General features: G+C 40.9%; 6 non-coding genes and 5 pseudogenes across 6 annotated transcripts; 4 read left to right on the plus strand and 7 right to left on the minus strand.

The window, feature by feature from the left end:
- Positions 1-105: 105 nt before the first annotated feature.
- Positions 106-208, minus strand: LOC149938002 (U2 spliceosomal RNA; annotated as a pseudogene).
- A 1138-nt stretch (positions 209-1346) lies between these two features.
- LOC149938003 (5S ribosomal RNA) lies at positions 1347-1465 on the plus strand. Its single transcript, XR_016481854.1, has one exon. It is a non-coding gene; the product is annotated as a 5S ribosomal RNA (ribosomal RNA).
- A 1926-nt stretch (positions 1466-3391) lies between these two features.
- LOC149938004 (U2 spliceosomal RNA) lies at positions 3392-3569 on the minus strand (annotated as a pseudogene).
- A 1489-nt stretch (positions 3570-5058) lies between these two features.
- LOC149938005 (U2 spliceosomal RNA) lies at positions 5059-5202 on the minus strand (annotated as a pseudogene).
- A 1138-nt stretch (positions 5203-6340) lies between these two features.
- On the plus strand, positions 6341-6459 carry LOC149938006 (5S ribosomal RNA). Its single transcript, XR_016481855.1, has one exon. It is a non-coding gene; the product is annotated as a 5S ribosomal RNA (ribosomal RNA).
- Positions 6460-8394: 1935 nt separating this feature from the next.
- On the minus strand, positions 8395-8578 carry LOC149938007 (U2 spliceosomal RNA). Its single transcript, XR_016481641.1, has one exon. It is a non-coding gene; the product is annotated as a U2 spliceosomal RNA (small nuclear RNA).
- Positions 8579-10274: 1696 nt separating this feature from the next.
- LOC149938008 (U2 spliceosomal RNA) lies at positions 10275-10406 on the minus strand (annotated as a pseudogene).
- Positions 10407-11546: 1140 nt separating this feature from the next.
- LOC149938009 (5S ribosomal RNA) lies at positions 11547-11665 on the plus strand. The gene has a single exon (XR_016481856.1). It is a non-coding gene; the product is annotated as a 5S ribosomal RNA (ribosomal RNA).
- Positions 11666-13591: 1926 nt separating this feature from the next.
- On the minus strand, positions 13592-13775 carry LOC149938010 (U2 spliceosomal RNA). The gene has a single exon (XR_016481642.1). It is a non-coding gene; the product is annotated as a U2 spliceosomal RNA (small nuclear RNA).
- A 1695-nt stretch (positions 13776-15470) lies between these two features.
- Positions 15471-15602, minus strand: LOC149938011 (U2 spliceosomal RNA; annotated as a pseudogene).
- A 1140-nt stretch (positions 15603-16742) lies between these two features.
- LOC149938012 (5S ribosomal RNA) lies at positions 16743-16861 on the plus strand. The gene has a single exon (XR_016481857.1). It is a non-coding gene; the product is annotated as a 5S ribosomal RNA (ribosomal RNA).
- Positions 16862-18133: the final 1272 nt, after the last annotated feature.

The raw sequence follows: 18133 nt of genomic DNA on the forward strand, positions 1-18133 counted from the left end.
TGCGATGGAACCGGAACAGCAGCTTCAGGAGCCGGAGCAGGAACAGGTACAGGAACAGTGACGTCAGGATACAGACAGGTAAGTCCGCATTTCAGGAACTGGCTGGAGAGCTAGGAAACTCGCTTGACGGCCTTTCGGCCAAGATTTCAGCGAAATAGCTGGGAACAGATACTACACTTTGATCTTAGCCAAAAGGCCGAGAAGCGATAACCCGCTAGGAGCCGTCACTGTTTAACAAAGTAAAAAGAGAGAATTCGAGCATTTCAAATATTTCATAATTACGTCACCGAATGTTGGTCCTGGTGGGAGATGACAACGTTTGTAGCCATCGCGCGAACAAAGGAGAAGACGATATCTTGAATCCGTGAAAGAGAGGTACACCGCCAGGCCCGGACTGGCACTTTTGGGGTCATCGGCTAGAGACAGTAGAGTGGGCCACTTTACCGGGCCGTATGGAAAAAAAATCTAAATGGTGGTTTATAGGACCATAAATAACGTATTAAGTGTACTAGATTCTACGTCAAACGCGTTTAAATGACCATTTAGGAAAAATTTATTATAAGCGAATAGAGCGTTCTATAAAAGTGGACCATAACCGGTCACTTTTCATACAGACTATAGAGCTGGTTCAGCAGGACTAACAACTTTTGTTATTCTTTGGTTTAAGAGAATTCGGCTTATGTCCTGTCTTTATATGAATATTTTAGAGACGTACCTTTTAGGAGTTGTAGGAGGCACCCTAGGTGTTGAAGTATGTTTGGGGTTAAGGATATTTTCATGATCTAAGTTTCATCTTAAACACGTGGATTTGGGACTAGTATTTTCGAGAATTTTGCTTATTTGCCATCATACATTTATTACAAAAATCATTTAAAATAAGAAAAAAGGCGCGGAAAGCCGGAAATATGTGAAGCCTAGGCTAGCAACTACGCTACTAATAAAAATTGACTGCTCTCAATTTCTTACGGGTTTGCCAGATAAATATATTTCTCTAAGACGAAAAACCGGCCAAACCTTCACCTCCTCCGAACTCCAAAGGGGGAAAGCACACCACACCAATTTTATAGATTCGTAAACGCGCCTTCCCAATCGACCGCCATCACCTTACAGTCTACGGGGAGGGTGATGAAAAAAACTGGTTTTGGGGGGGGGGGATGAAATTTCTGCGGTAAAGGGCTTGCTCGTTGGTTGTCTGTACGATAATATCGGCGCCCAGTAAACGTTTCTAAAAAGAGTGTATAGAACGTTCTATTGGAGCCGCATGCAGCCGGTGGCCCTCGGCGATCACCAACCTACCAGGACCTGGCTAGTCGCGGCTTGTCCACCGCTATCAATTACACTCTAGCGGCAACGGCCATATCACGCTGAATACACCGGTTCTCGTCTGATCACCGAAGTTAAGCAGCGTCGAGCGCGGTCAGTACTTGGGAGGGAGACCACCTGGGAACACCGCGTGCCGTTGGCTACTCATTTATTTTCGCGGGATGGGATTTGCGTCTTTTAACAGGAAAATACCTTCATCCTATCATTTTGACGCTGCTTTTTTTATGCAATTAAAAGTTCGCCCAGACGATAATATTATTTCGGTCAACTCTTGGCCTTTTTTTAACAACTGGCAGCATCTTCCCGTGAATAAAATACATGTTAGTATCAAAATTGAACAAAATAAAATGGCGAGAAAATTGGTTTTTATTTTATTCTACTTAAGGCTTGTACTTAAAATAGTACTAACTTACTTACTTACTTACTTACTTACTTACTTACTTACTTACTTACTTACTTACTTACTAACTAACTAACTAACTAACTAACTAACTAACTAACTAACTAACTAACTAACTAACTAACTAACGTTTATCTCTAAACAAAAACATTTCCGCGGTAAAATCCACTCTGAAATGGCCTTTTCTGGTTTTGGAATTAAGTCCAAAGTTAAAATTTTATTAACAAATTCTAATTGTGAAATATATTTTTTGTTCTAAATTTTAATCTTAAATGTAATTTAAATAGTTGAATCTAAAAAAGGACTTTTGGAAAATGTTTCATATAAGGTTTTATCATGGGACAGCCGCATGGATTAGGGGAGTAACCCAAAAATACAAAATATCAAAACAAACCACAGACAGAGATATATTTTTTAAACAAAATAATATAGCTAACTTTTATCTATTAATTGTTTTAGGTGATGTAGTTTATGTAAAATATAAAAATGAACCTTGGCACAATATAAATTTAATGTCATGTTTTATTGATACTTAGAAAAAGTAACAAACATTTCAAAAGTCAGATCTTTGAGATCCTTATTAGAAAAATATAACATTTTAAATCCGAACTCCTCTATAAATATTAAAATTATAAATTCCTAATCTACTTTAACAAAAGATATATCATATTAAGTTTAATACTATTAATGTTAGGAATAATCATGACTTTGAGATAAATAGAACAAAAATATTTAATTCCAAATATAGTTAATTATAGAGCAATATATAATAAATGATTTTGTACTTACCAAAAATAAGCCTTGCCACTTTATATCTTGGTAATGTAGCCGCCGCATGGGCGAAGCCGCGGGCGGCGGGCCCCCGGCGGCGACTCACTGTCCACGGAAGACGGGAAGAGAAAAAAAATGGAGAGGGGCTTATTTCGTGTTTTCTCTTTACGCGGAACATCTTGGCTGGAACCCAATGACGTAAAAATGAGGGGCGCGCTGTCTCTACCCACCATACCGAAACCCGCGAATTTACGTTATGAAAACCGGTTCCTTCAGCCAACCACTTAGAACATGCACGATTTACGAACCTTGGGTTACGAATAAAACCACAGGAATAACACAGAACAACCTCTTTTCGCGCCTTTATTTTACCCCTCTTACTTGCCTCCCGCTCGTCGGCCATTGCCTCTGCCCTTAGCGGGGAGTCTAGCATCCACTCCTTGGGTATCCATAATGGAGGATAGGACTGAAAGGGGGAAAACCAAGCACGGACGCGCCCAGGAAAATACCAAGGAGGATAGGAAGGGAGGCGAAGTAGGAGGGATGAACGCGGCAGCATCCTTGTAAGAAGCTTAGCGGCGGAAAAATGGCGGCTAGACGTAGCGTAGCTGCCGCAATCTTGCCGCCATTCATCCCTCCTACTTCGCCTCCCTTCCTATCCTCCGTGAAAATACCGCGAAAAAGAGTGTATAACTAGGTAAAAGAAAATTAAAAACTGGAATCTTTCCGATTCTTCATTATTAACTATTCGACAATAAGGATTTTACCACTTATGACGTCAGAGGGGCAATATATTATAATAAAGAAATAAATATAAAGACAGCCAAATAACATTGCCCGGAAATACTGTGTTGCGCAGTGCGCCATTATAAGACCGTTTGATTTTTGATTTCAAGAGAGAAGTGGGCCGATCCCGGATTTACTGCAATACCAGGCCGACCCGTGGCGGAGGTGGAGCAAGCTCCGACCACTCCGTCGCCGTCCAAAAATAAGTTTAATATCTTGGGCCCCGATGGGACCCGTATCAGATATTAAGCTGATAAGAACAGATACTTTTAATAGTTTATTAAAAGATTCGTTTCGTTACAAAAATTACATTCAAGTCATTTGTTCGCGTTTTAAGTTAATTTAAATTAGCGCGAACACTCGTTAAAAGATAAAAAGAAACAGTGTAAAAAAAAAAAAAACGAGTAAAGAACTATGTGAAAATTTAAAAATTAAATTTAAAACATATTTTTGCCTTTTTTCACTTCTTTTTCTGGAGTTTTACTACGTCGTCTCTTTGGATAGTTTTTTAAAAGTTCGATGATTTGTGCCGCTTGGTCTTCTGCTCGTTTGGTTAGGATGGGTGAACGTGTGGGTGCTCTGGAGTTGATTTTAGCAAGAAGGGCTTGAAGTTCGGTTTTCCTCAATAGATGTAAATGTAGTTGTGACGGATCGGTATAATTCCACTCTGATGGATCAAATCGGGGTCTGGAGTTGTTGTCGGAGTCAATGGATTCGGGTTCGCTTTCGGGTTCTAGGTCATCGTGATGTGGTGGAGATTTCAAGGCGTCGGCGTATTGGCTTGTTTGGACTGGAGGTTCTGCGTTTCTCTTGTATGGTTCTGGTGATGTTAAAGTCCAGCTCTCTTCAGAGCTTTTGGAGTCGTCGGATGCGGTAAGTATGGGTGATTTGCTGGTTTGGGGTTCTTGATTTTCTTCCAGGTTGTTTTCTAGTGTGGTGGCGTTGGCAAGAGCAGATGTGGAACTTCGGTGTGGTTCAGGATCTTTGGGTAAGTCTTTTTTGGCTACCGGCTTGTCTGCCGTCTTTTCCTTCTTTGCGACACAGGCAGAGGCAAAGTGCCCCTCCTGGTCACAGAAGAAGCATTTCTTTGAAACGCCGGGATAGTAGACCAGAGCCCGACTGCGGCCGAAGTAAAGGACATTAGGTATAGTTTGAGTAATTCGTATTTTTACCGCTCTGTCTCCATTTTTAACTCCTTTTAGTTCTTTATATTCATCTAAACGATGAGCCTTTATTTCGCCGTACTGACGTAGGGTTGTCAATATGGCGTCCCATTGGATCCATGGTGGTAAATTCTTGATCGTCAGCCAGACGCCATCATCCTCGACGCTGGTGACTCTGCAGGTCTTGTTGCCGATTGTTAATTCTCCGTAAGAGACCGCTTGCTGTAGAAAGGCAAGGGTTGCGAAGGTAAGTAAGAATGCCTCCTTACCAACAGGTTGCAACGTCTCGATGGATTCAAGACCGAGCTTCTCGTGGAAAGCCTGAGCGACTTCCAGGAAGCCGGCGTCGACGTCCAGTCGAGCAGTTCGTTTTCTCACCTCCATAGCCATCCTGGCTATGGAGAGATCGTCAGGTGAAGTTAGGTCCCAGGAAGGAACAGCGTCAAGTAGCAATGGCAAAAGCCAGCCAGGTCAGGATACAGCGTAGACGTCCGGAACAGCAGCGACAGGTAAGTAGCAGCGGAACCAGGACCAGGAACAGCAGCGGAACCAGGATCAGCAACGGAACCAGGATCAGCAGCGGCAGCTTCGGAAGCAGGAACAGGAACAGGCACGTCAGGAAACCGGCAGGTAAGTCAACATCACAGGAACAGGCTGAGAAGCGTATACGTCGCTTAACGGCCTTTCGGCCAAGATTTCAGCGAAATAGCTGGGAACAGATACTACACTTTGATCTTAGCCAAAAGGCCGAGAAGCGATAACCCGCTAGGAGCCGTCACTGTTTAACAAAGTAAAAAGAGAGAATTCGAGCATTTCAAATATTTCATAATTACGTCACCGAATGTTGGTCCTGGTGGGAGATGACAACGTTTGTAGCCATCGCGCGAACAAAGGAGAAGACGATATCTTGAATCCGTGAAAGAGAGGTACACCGCCAGGCCCGGACTGGCACTTTTGGGGTCATCGGCTAGAGACAGTAGAGTGGGCCACTTTACCGGGCCGTATGGAAAAAAAATCTAAATGGTGGTTTATAGGACCATAAATAACGTATTAAGTGTACTAGATTCTACGTCAAACGCGTTTAAATGACCATTTAGGAAAAATTTATTATAAGCGAATAGAGCGTTCTATAAAAGTGGACCATAACCGGTCACTTTTCATACAGACTATAGAGCTGGTTCAGCAGGACTAACAACTTTTGTTATTCTTTGGTTTAAGAGAATTCGGCTTATGTCCTGTCTTTATATGAATATTTTAGAGACGTACCTTTTAGGAGTTGTAGGAGGCACCCTAGGTGTTGAAGTATGTTTGGGGTTAAGGATATTTTCATGATCTAAGTTTCATCTTAAACACGTGGATTTGGGACTAGTATTTTCGAGAATTTTGCTTATTTGCCATCATACATTTATTACAAAAATCATTTAAAATAAGAAAAAAGGCGCGGAAAGCCGGAAATATGTGAAGCCTAGGCTAGCAACTACGCTACTAATAAAAATTGACTGCTCTCAATTTCTTACGGGTTTGCCAGATAAATATATTTCTCTAAGACGAAAAACCGGCCAAACCTTCACCTCCTCCGAACTCCAAAGGGGGAAAGCACACCACACCAATTTTATAGATTCGTAAACGCGCCTTCCCAATCGACCGCCATCACCTTACAGTCTACGGGGAGGGTGATGAAAAAAACTGGTTTTGGGGGGGGGGGATGAAATTTCTGCGGTAAAGGGCTTGCTCGTTGGTTGTCTGTACGATAATATCGGCGCCCAGTAAACGTTTCTAAAAAGAGTGTATAGAACGTTCTATTGGAGCCGCATGCAGCCGGTGGCCCTCGGCGATCACCAACCTACCAGGACCTGGCTAGTCGCGGCTTGTCCACCGCTATCAATTACACTCTAGCGGCAACGGCCATATCACGCTGAATACACCGGTTCTCGTCTGATCACCGAAGTTAAGCAGCGTCGAGCGCGGTCAGTACTTGGGAGGGAGACCACCTGGGAACACCGCGTGCCGTTGGCTACTCATTTATTTTCGCGGGATGGGATTTGCGTCTTTTAACAGGAAAATACCTTCATCCTATCATTTTGACGCTGCTTTTTTTATGCAATTAAAAGTTCGCCCAGACGATAATATTATTTCGGTCAACTCTTGGCCTTTTTTTAACAACTGGCAGCATCTTCCCGTGAATAAAATACATGTTAGTATCAAAATTGAACAAAATAAAATGGCGAGAAAATTGGTTTTTATTTTATTCTACTTAAGGCTTGTACTTAAAATAGTACTAACTTACTTACTTACTTACTTACTTACTTACTTACTTACTTACTTACTTACTTACTTACTTACTTACTTACTAACTAACTAACTAACTAACTAACTAACTAACTAACTAACTAACTAACTAACTAACTAACGTTTATCTCTAAACAAAAACATTTCCGCGGTAAAATCCACTCTGAAATGGCCTTTTCTGGTTTTGGAATTAAGTCCAAAGTTAAAATTTTATTAACAAATTATAATTGTGAAATATATTTTTTGTTCTAAATTTTAATCTTAAATGTAATTTAAATAGTTGAATCTAAAAAAGGACTTTTGGAAAATGTTTCATATAAGGTTTTATCATGGGACAGCCGCATGGATTAGGGGAGTAACCCAAAAATACAAAATATCAAAACAAACCACAGACAGAGATATATTTTTTAAACAAAATAATATAGCTAACTTTTATCTATTAATTGTTTTAGGTGATGTAGTTTATGTAAAATATAAAAATGAACCTTGGCACAATATAAATTTAATGTCATGTTTTATTGATACTTAGAAAAAGTAACAAACATTTCAAAAGTCAGATCTTTGAGATCCTTATTAGAAAAATATAACATTTTAAATCCGAACTCCTCTATAAATATTAAAATTATAAATTCCTAATCTACTTTAACAAAAGATATATCATATTAAGTTTAATACTATTAATGTTAGGAATAATCATGACTTTGAGATAAATAGAACAAAAATATTTAATTCCAAATATAGTTAATTATAGAGCAATATATAATAAATGATTTTGTACTTACCAAAAATAAGCCTTGCCACTTTATATCTTGGTAATGTAGCCGCCGCATGGGCGAAGCCGCGGGCGGCGGGCCCCCGGCGGCGACTCACTGTCCACGGAAGACGGGAAGAGAAAAAAAAATGGAGAGGGGCTTATTTCGTGTTTTCTCTTTACGCGGAACATCTTGGCTGGAACCCAATGACGTAAAAATGAGGGGCGCGCTGTCTCTACCCACCATACCGAAACCCGCGAATTTACGTTATGAAAACCGGTTCCTTCAGCCAACCACTTAGAACATGCACGATTTACGAACCTTGGGTTACGAATAAAACCACAGGAATAACACAGAACAACCTCTTTTCGCGCCTTTATTTTACCCCTCTTACTTGCCTCCCGCTCGTCGGCCATTGCCTCTGCCCTTAGCGGGGAGTCTAGCATCCACTCCTTGGGTATCCATAATGGAGGATAGGACTGAAAGGGGGAAAACCAAGCACGGACGCGCCCAGGAAAATACCAAGGAGGATAGGAAGGGAGGCGAAGTAGGAGGGATGAACGCGGCAGCATCCTTGTAAGAAGCTTAGCGGCGGAAAAATGGCGGCTAGACGTAGCGTAGCTGCCGCAATCTTGCCGCCATTCATCCCTCCTACTTCGCCTCCCTTCCTATCCTCCGTGAAAATACCGCGAAAAAGAGTGTATAACTAGGTAAAAGAAAATTAAAAACTGGAATCTTTCCGATTCTTCATTATTAACTATTCGACAATAAGGATTTTACCACTTATGACGTCAGAGGGGCAATATATTATAATAAAGAAATAAATATAAAGACAGCCAAATAACATTGCCCGGAAATACTGTGTTGCGCAGTGCGCCATTATAAGACCGTTTGATTTTTGATTTCAAGAGAGAAGTGGGCCGATCCCGGATTTACTGCAATACCAGGCCGACCCGTGGCGGAGGTGGAGCAAGCTCCGACCACTCCGTCGCCGTCCAAAAATAAGTTTAATATCTTGGGCCCCGATGGGACCCGTATCAGATATTAAGCTGATAAGAACAGATACTGAATTTGTTTATTAAAAAATCAAATATTTACAGTACCCTGGTCGTATATTTTTTTCTGCTTTTTAAATTATTTTAAATTACAGCAGATCGTTATATTGCAAAATTATTAGTGATAATTTACAGTTACTTTAAGACGTTAACAAAAAGGAGACAAGTGAAAGCGCAAAATGATTTTCAAGAAATTAAACTAGGTAGAGCTAAAAGAAAATATTTACAAAGTTTATGAACGTAAAGTTAAAAAAAACATAAATGCTAAGTTAATGGATGTAAGATTAAAAATCTACATTTCCATTCAATTTGAATGTAAAACTTAAAAGCATATTGTTTTAAAATATGCAGAATATAGTTCAAAATTTAAAAAGTGTTCAAATTTTTAACCTGTAGATTTGCCCTTTTTCGCTTTTTTCGTTGGAGTGGTACTGATGCGGCGTTTCGGATAACTTTTGATGGTGGATCTGATGTTGTCTTGGAATTCGTCTATGGCCCAGTCAATTGAATCAACTCCGGTTGAAGGTTCCCGATTGACGCGATCGAAGAGTACTTGTAGCTCATTTCGAGTTAGTTTCGTTAGGTCGGGTTTGTCTCCTACTGCCCAGGTTTCAGGATCCCATCGGGGTCCGTCGGCTGATCTGGTTTCCTCATCATTGGTCTCTTCATCGTTTTTCTTTATCTTGGGCATGTTTCCCTGGCTCTTTGTATTGCCCTGGTTGTTTCGTTTGGAATCTGATTTTGGAGGAACTGATACTTGCAAATTCTCGTTTGGCGAACCGGACTGGTTGTAAGTTGCACCGAAGGTAAGTACATTAATATTTTTTTCTTTTTCAGGTTCGGGTGACGTGGTTTGTTCTAGTGAATGCACGGTGGATCTGCACTCTGATTCGTCTTCCGAAGGATCGGCGACGTCGTAGGATTCGGTAGATGTCGTCGGGCCGTCGATCGAGGTGAGCTCTTTCTCTGGCCTTTCAGCGGAATATTCGCGGTTCTCCAGTTGCGCTTCCTCAGCGGTTTGCTTCGGTTTCTGCTGCTGTTTCCCTTTCTTCTTCTCACAAGACGAGACGTTATGTCCTGCCTCGTCGCAGAAGAAGCATTTTTTCACTACGCCACGGTAGAACACAAGAGCGCGACTCTTGCCAAAATATAGCACGTTGGGTATTACCAATTTGTTCATCTTGATTTTAATAGCTCTGTCGCCATTCTTCACACCCTTCAGCTGAGGGTATTCGTCGAAGCGGTGAGATTTCACTTCCCCGTATTGACGTAACGTGCTGAGGACTGAATCCCATTGAATCCATTTGGGTAAATTTTTGACTGTGAGCCAAAGGCCGTCGTCTTCGATAGCAGTGAGTTTGCACGGGTTACCGTTGATCCTTATTTCTCCGTAAGACTGAGCTTGTTGGAGGAATGCCAGCGTTGTAAAGGTAATTAGAAAAATACCTTTGCCAACAGGTTGCAAGGTGTCCAAACATGAAGGACCCATTTTCTCGTGGAAAAGATTGGCGACGTCAAGGAAACCAGCATCGACTTCCAGCCGAGCTGTACGCTTCTTCTCCTCTGTAGCCATTTCAGGCTAGGAGGATGTCGTCTGGTGAGTGGAGCTCCAAGTCGGAGCGGCGTCAGAGGAACCCTTCAGCAGAGGCGTAAGGTTAGTACCAGGTAGGTAGTTTTCTCTTTTCAGGAACAGGCAGGAACGCAGCAGCGGAACAGATCGGCACCGGAACAGGATCATTCGACAAGGCAGGCAAACTCGCCTTAAAGGCGTAGAAACACTTCTCGCCCCCCGACTAAGATCTCCGTATAGAACTGATATGGAAACAGATACTACACTTTGATCTTAGCCAAAAGGCCGAGAAGCGATAACCCGCTAGGAGCCGTCACTGTTTAACAAAGTAAAAAGAGAGAATTCGAGCATTTCAAATATTTCATAATTACGTCACCGAATGTTGGTCCTGGTGGGAGATGACAACGTTTGTAGCCATCGCGCGAACAAAGGAGAAGACGATATCTTGAATCCGTGAAAGAGAGGTACACCGCCAGGCCCGGACTGGCACTTTTGGGGTCATCGGCTAGAGACAGTAGAGTGGGCCACTTTACCGGGCCGTATGGAAAAAAAATCTAAATGGTGGTTTATAGGACCATAAATAACGTATTAAGTGTACTAGATTCTACGTCAAACGCGTTTAAATGACCATTTAGGAAAAATTTATTATAAGCGAATAGAGCGTTCTATAAAAGTGGACCATAACCGGTCACTTTTCATACAGACTATAGAGCTGGTTCAGCAGGACTAACAACTTTTGTTATTCTTTGGTTTAAGAGAATTCGGCTTATGTCCTGTCTTTATATGAATATTTTAGAGACGTACCTTTTAGGAGTTGTAGGAGGCACCCTAGGTGTTGAAGTATGTTTGGGGTTAAGGATATTTTCATGATCTAAGTTTCATCTTAAACACGTGGATTTGGGACTAGTATTTTCGAGAATTTTGCTTATTTGCCATCATACATTTATTACAAAAATCATTTAAAATAAGAAAAAAGGCGCGGAAAGCCGGAAATATGTGAAGCCTAGGCTAGCAACTACGCTACTAATAAAAATTGACTGCTCTCAATTTCTTACGGGTTTGCCAGATAAATATATTTCTCTAAGACGAAAAACCGGCCAAACCTTCACCTCCTCCGAACTCCAAAGGGGGAAAGCACACCACACCAATTTTATAGATTCGTAAACGCGCCTTCCCAATCGACCGCCATCACCTTACAGTCTACGGGGAGGGTGATGAAAAAAACTGGTTTTGGGGGGGGGGGGGATGAAATTTCTGCGGTAAAGGGCTTGCTCGTTGGTTGTCTGTACGATAATATCGGCGCCCAGTAAACGTTTCTAAAAAGAGTGTATAGAACGTTCTATTGGAGCCGCATGCAGCCGGTGGCCCTCGGCGATCACCAACCTACCAGGACCTGGCTAGTCGCGGCTTGTCCACCGCTATCAATTACACCCTAGCGGCAACGGCCATATCACGCTGAATACACCGGTTCTCGTCTGATCACCGAAGTTAAGCAGCGTCGAGCGCGGTCAGTACTTGGGAGGGAGACCACCTGGGAACACCGCGTGCCGTTGGCTACTCATTTATTTTCGCGGGATGGGATTTGCGTCTTTTAACAGGAAAATACCTTCATCCTATCATTTTGACGCTGCTTTTTTTATGCAATTAAAAGTTCGCCCAGACGATAATATTATTTCGGTCAACTCTTGGCCTTTTTTTAACAACTGGCAGCATCTTCCCGTGAATAAAATACATGTTAGTATCAAAATTGAACAAAATAAAATGGCGAGAAAATTGGTTTTTATTTTATTCTACTTAAGGCTTGTACTTAAAATAGTACTAACTTACTTACTTACTTACTTACTTACTTACTTACTTACTTACTTACTTACTTACTTACTTACTAACTAACTAACTAACTAACTAACTAACTAACTAACTAACTAACTAACTAACTAACTAACGTTTATCTCTAAACAAAAACATTTCCGCGGTAAAATCCACTCTGAAATGGCCTTTTCTGGTTTTGGAATTAAGTCCAAAGTTAAAATTTTATTAACAAATTCTAATTGTGAAATATATTTTTTGTTCTAAATTTTAATCTTAAATGTAATTTAAATAGTTGAATCTAAAAAAGGACTTTTGGAAAATGTTTCATATAAGGTTTTATCATGGGACAGCCGCATGGATTAGGGGAGTAACCCAAAAATACAAAATATCAAAACAAACCACAGACAGAGATATATTTTTTAAACAAAATAATATAGCTAACTTTTATCTATTAATTGTTTTAGGTGATGTAGTTTATGTAAAATATAAAAATGAACCTTGGCACAATATAAATTTAATGTCATGTTTTATTGATACTTAGAAAAAGTAACAAACATTTCAAAAGTCAGATCTTTGAGATCCTTATTAGAAAAATATAACATTTTAAATCCGAACTCCTCTATAAATATTAAAATTATAAATTCCTAATCTACTTTAACAAAAGATATATCATATTAAGTTTAATACTATTAATGTTAGGAATAATCATGACTTTGAGATAAATAGAACAAAAATATTTAATTCCAAATATAGTTAATTATAGAGCAATATATAATAAATGATTTTGTACTTACCAAAAATAAGCCTTGCCACTTTATATCTTGGTAATGTAGCCGCCGCATGGGCGAAGCCGCGGGCGGCGGGCCCCCGGCGGCGACTCACTGTCCACGGAAGACGGGAAGAGAAAAAAAATGGAGAGGGGCTTATTTCGTGTTTTCTCTTTACGCGGAACATCTTGGCTGGAACCCAATGACGTAAAAATGAGGGGCGCGCTGTCTCTACCCACCATACCGAAACCCGCGAATTTACGTTATGAAAACCGGTTCCTTCAGCCAACCACTTAGAACATGCACGATTTACGAACCTTGGGTTACGAATAAAACCACAGGAATAACACAGAACAACCTCTTTTCGCGCCTTTATTTTACCCCTCTTACTTGCCTCCCGCTCGTCGGCCATTGCCTCTGCCCTTAGCGGGGAGTCTAGCATCCACTCCTTGGGTATCCATAATGGAGGATAGGACTGAAAGGGGGAAAACCAAGCACGGACGCGCCCAGGAAAATACCAAGGAGGATAGGAAGGGAGGCGAAGTAGGAGGGATGAACGCGGCAGCATCCTTGTAAGAAGCTTAGCGGCGGAAAAATGGCGGCTAGACGTAGCGTAGCTGCCGCAATCTTGCCGCCATTCATCCCTCCTACTTCGCCTCCCTTCCTATCCTCCGTGAAAATACCGCGAAAAAGAGTGTATAACTAGGTAAAAGAAAATTAAAAACTGGAATCTTTCCGATTCTTCATTATTAACTATTCGACAATAAGGATTTTACCACTTATGACGTCAGAGGGGCAATATATTATAATAAAGAAATAAATATAAAGACAGCCAAATAACATTGCCCGGAAATACTGTGTTGCGCAGTGCGCCATTATAAGACCGTTTGATTTTTGATTTCAAGAGAGAAGTGGGCCGATCCCGGATTTACTGCAATACCAGGCCGACCCGTGGCGGAGGTGGAGCAAGCTCCGACCACTCCGTCGCCGTCCAAAAATAAGTTTAATATCTTGGGCCCCGATGGGACCCGTATCAGATATTAAGCTGATAAGAACAGATACTGAATTTGTTTATTAAAAAATCAAATATTTACAGTACCCTGGTCGTATATTTTTTTCTGCTTTTTAAATTATTTTAAATTACAGCAGATCGTTATATTGCAAAATTATTAGTGATAATTTACAGTTACTTTAAGACGTTAACAAAAAGGAGACAAGTGAAAGCGCAAAATGATTTTCAAGAAATTAAACTAGGTAGAGCTAAAAGAAAATATTTACAAAGTTTATGAACGTAAAGTTAAAAAAACATAAATGCTAAGTTAATGGATGTAAGATTAAAAATCTACATTTCCATTCAATTTGAATGTAAAACTTAAAAGCATATTGTTTTAAAATATGCAGAATATAGTTCAAAATTTAAAAAGTGTTCAAATTTTTAACCTGTAGATTTGCCCTTTTTCGCTTTTTTCGTTGGAGTGGTACTGATGCGGCGTTTCGGATAACTTTTGATGGTGGATCTGATGTTGTCTTGGAATTCGTCTATGGCCCAGTCAATTGAATCAACTCCGGTTGAAGGTTCCCGATTGACGCGATCGAAGAGTACTTGTAGCTCATTTCGAGTTAGTTTCGTTAGGTCGGGTTTGTCTCCTACTGCCCAGGTTTCAGGATCCCATCGGGGTCCGTCGGCTGATCTGGTTTCCTCATCATTGGTCTCTTCATCGTTTTTCTTTATCTTGGGCATGTTTCCCTGGCTCTTTGTATTGCCCTGGTTGTTTCGTTTGGAATCTGATTTTGGAGGAACTGATACTTGCAAATTCTCGTTTGGCGAACCGGACTGGTTGTAAGTTGCACCGAAGGTAAGTACATTAATATTTTTTTCTTTTTCAGGTTCGGGTGACGTGGTTTGTTCTAGTGAATGCACGGTGGATCTGCACTCTGATTCGTCTTCCGAAGGATCGGCGACGTCGTAGGATTCGGTAGATGTCGTCGGGCCGTCGATCGAGGTGAGCTCTTTCTCTGGCCTTTCAGCGGAATATTCGCGGTTCTCCAGTTGCGCTTCCTCAGCGGTTTGCTTCGGTTTCTGCTGCTGTTTCCCTTTCTTCTTCTCACAAGACGAGACGTTATGTCCTGCCTCGTCGCAGAAGAAGCATTTTTTCACTACGCCACGGTAGAACACAAGAGCGCGACTCTTGCCAAAATATAGCACGTTGGGTATTACCAATTTGTTCATCTTGATTTTAATAGCTCTGTCGCCATTCTTCACACCCTTCAGCTGAGGGTATTCGTCGAAGCGGTGAGATTTCACTTCCCCGTATTGACGTAACGTGCTGAGGACTGAATCCCATTGAATCCATTTGGGTAAATTTTTGACTGTGAGCCAAAGGCCGTCGTCTTCGATAGCAGTGAGTTTGCACGGGTTACCGTTGATCCTTATTTCTCCGTAAGACTGAGCTTGTTGGAGGAATGCCAGCGTTGTAAAGGTAATTAGAAAAATACCTTTGCCAACAGGTTGCAAGGTGTCCAAACATGAAGGACCCATTTTCTCGTGGAAAAGATTGGCGACGTCAAGGAAACCAGCATCGACTTCCAGCCGAGCTGTACGCTTCTTCTCCTCTGTAGCCATTTCAGGCTAGGAGGATGTCGTCTGGTGAGTGGAGCTCCAAGTCGGAGCGGCGTCAGAGGAACCCTTCAGCAGAGGCGTAAGGTTAGTACCAGGTAGGTAGTTTTCTCTTTTCAGGAACAGGCAGGAACGCAGCAGCGGAACAGATCGGCACCGGAACAGGATCATTCGACAAGGCAGGCAAACTCGCCTTAAAGGCGTAGAAACACTTCTCGCCCCCCGACTAAGATCTCCGTATAGAACTGATATGGAAACAGATACTACACTTTGATCTTAGCCAAAAGGCCGAGAAGCGATAACCCGCTAGGAGCCGTCACTGTTTAACAAAGTAAAAAGAGAGAATTCGAGCATTTCAAATATTTCATAATTACGTCACCGAATGTTGGTCCTGGTGGGAGATGACAACGTTTGTAGCCATCGCGCGAACAAAGGAGAAGACGATATCTTGAATCCGTGAAAGAGAGGTACACCGCCAGGCCCGGACTGGCACTTTTGGGGTCATCGGCTAGAGACAGTAGAGTGGGCCACTTTACCGGGCCGTATGGAAAAAAAATCTAAATGGTGGTTTATAGGACCATAAATAACGTATTAAGTGTACTAGATTCTACGTCAAACGCGTTTAAATGACCATTTAGGAAAAATTTATTATAAGCGAATAGAGCGTTCTATAAAAGTGGACCATAACCGGTCACTTTTCATACAGACTATAGAGCTGGTTCAGCAGGACTAACAACTTTTGTTATTCTTTGGTTTAAGAGAATTCGGCTTATGTCCTGTCTTTATATGAATATTTTAGAGACGTACCTTTTAGGAGTTGTAGGAGGCACCCTAGGTGTTGAAGTATGTTTGGGGTTAAGGATATTTTCATGATCTAAGTTTCATCTTAAACACGTGGATTTGGGACTAGTATTTTCGAGAATTTTGCTTATTTGCCATCATACATTTATTACAAAAATCATTTAAAATAAGAAAAAAGGCGCGGAAAGCCGGAAATATGTGAAGCCTAGGCTAGCAACTACGCTACTAATAAAAATTGACTGCTCTCAATTTCTTACGGGTTTGCCAGATAAATATATTTCTCTAAGACGAAAAACCGGCCAAACCTTCACCTCCTCCGAACTCCAAAGGGGGAAAGCACACCACACCAATTTTATAGATTCGTAAACGCGCCTTCCCAATCGACCGCCATCACCTTACAGTCTACGGGGAGGGTGATGAAAAAAACTGGTTTTGGGGGGGGGGGGGATGAAATTTCTGCGGTAAAGGGCTTGCTCGTTGGTTGTCTGTACGATAATATCGGCGCCCAGTAAACGTTTCTAAAAAGAGTGTATAGAACGTTCTATTGGAGCCGCATGCAGCCGGTGGCCCTCGGCGATCACCAACCTACCAGGACCTGGCTAGTCGCGGCTTGTCCACCGCTATCAATTACACCCTAGCGGCAACGGCCATATCACGCTGAATACACCGGTTCTCGTCTGATCACCGAAGTTAAGCAGCGTCGAGCGCGGTCAGTACTTGGGAGGGAGACCACCTGGGAACACCGCGTGCCGTTGGCTACTCATTTATTTTCGCGGGATGGGATTTGCGTCTTTTAACAGGAAAATACCTTCATCCTATCATTTTGACGCTGCTTTTTTTATGCAATTAAAAGTTCGCCCAGACGATAATATTATTTCGGTCAACTCTTGGCCTTTTTTTAACAACTGGCAGCATCTTCCCGTGAATAAAATACATGTTAGTATCAAAATTGAACAAAATAAAATGGCGAGAAAATTGGTTTTTATTTTATTCTACTTAAGGCTTGTACTTAAAATAGTACTAACTTACTTACTTACTTACTTACTTACTTACTTACTTACTTACTTACTTACTTACTTACTTACTTACTTACTTACTAACTAACTAACTAACTAACTAACTAACTAACTAACTAACTAACTAACTAACTAACGTTTATCTCTAAACAAAAACATTTCCGCGGTAAAATCCACTCTGAAATGGCCTTTTCTGGTTTTGGAATTAAGTCCAAAGTTAAAATTTTATTAACAAATTCTAATTGTGAAATATATTTTTTGTTCTTAATTTTAATCTTAAATGTAATTTAAATAGTTGAATCTAAAAAAGGACTTTTGGAAAATGTTTCATATAAGGTTTTATCATGGGACAGCCGCATGGATTAGGGGAGTAACCCAAAAATACAAAATATCAAAACAAACCACAGACAGAGATATATTTTTTAAACAAAATAATATAGCTAACTTTTATCTATTAATTGTTTTAGGTGATGTAGTTTATGTAAAATATAAAAATGAACCTTGGCACAATATAAATTTAATGTCATGTTTTATTGATACTTAGAAAAAGTAACAAACATTTCAAAAGTCAGATCTTTGAGATCCTTATTAGAAAAATATAACATTTTAAATCCGAACTCCTCTATAAATATTAAAATTATAAATTCCTAATCTACTTTAACAAAAGATATATCATATTAAGTTTAATACTATTAATGTTAGGAATAATCATGACTTTGAGATAAATAGAACAAAAATATTTAATTCCAAATATAGTTAATTATAGAGCAATATATAATAAATGATTTTGTACTTACCAAAAATAAGCCTTGCCACTTTATATCTTGGTAATGTAGCCGCCGCATGGGCGAAGCCGCGGGCGGCGGGCCCCCGGCGGCGACTCACTGTCCACGGAAGACGGGAAGAGAAAAAAAATGGAGAGGGGCTTATTTCGTGTTTTCTCTTTACGCGGAACATCTTGGCTGGAACCCAATGACGTAAAAATGAGGGGCGCGCTGTCTCTACCCACCATAC

The sequence above is a fragment of the Leiobunum rupestre genome, chromosome 6 (assembly GCF_980474605.1).
Source record: "Leiobunum rupestre chromosome 6, qqLeiRupe1.1.hap1, whole genome shotgun sequence".
Classification (NCBI taxonomy): Eukaryota; Metazoa; Arthropoda; class Arachnida; order Opiliones; family Sclerosomatidae; genus Leiobunum; species Leiobunum rupestre.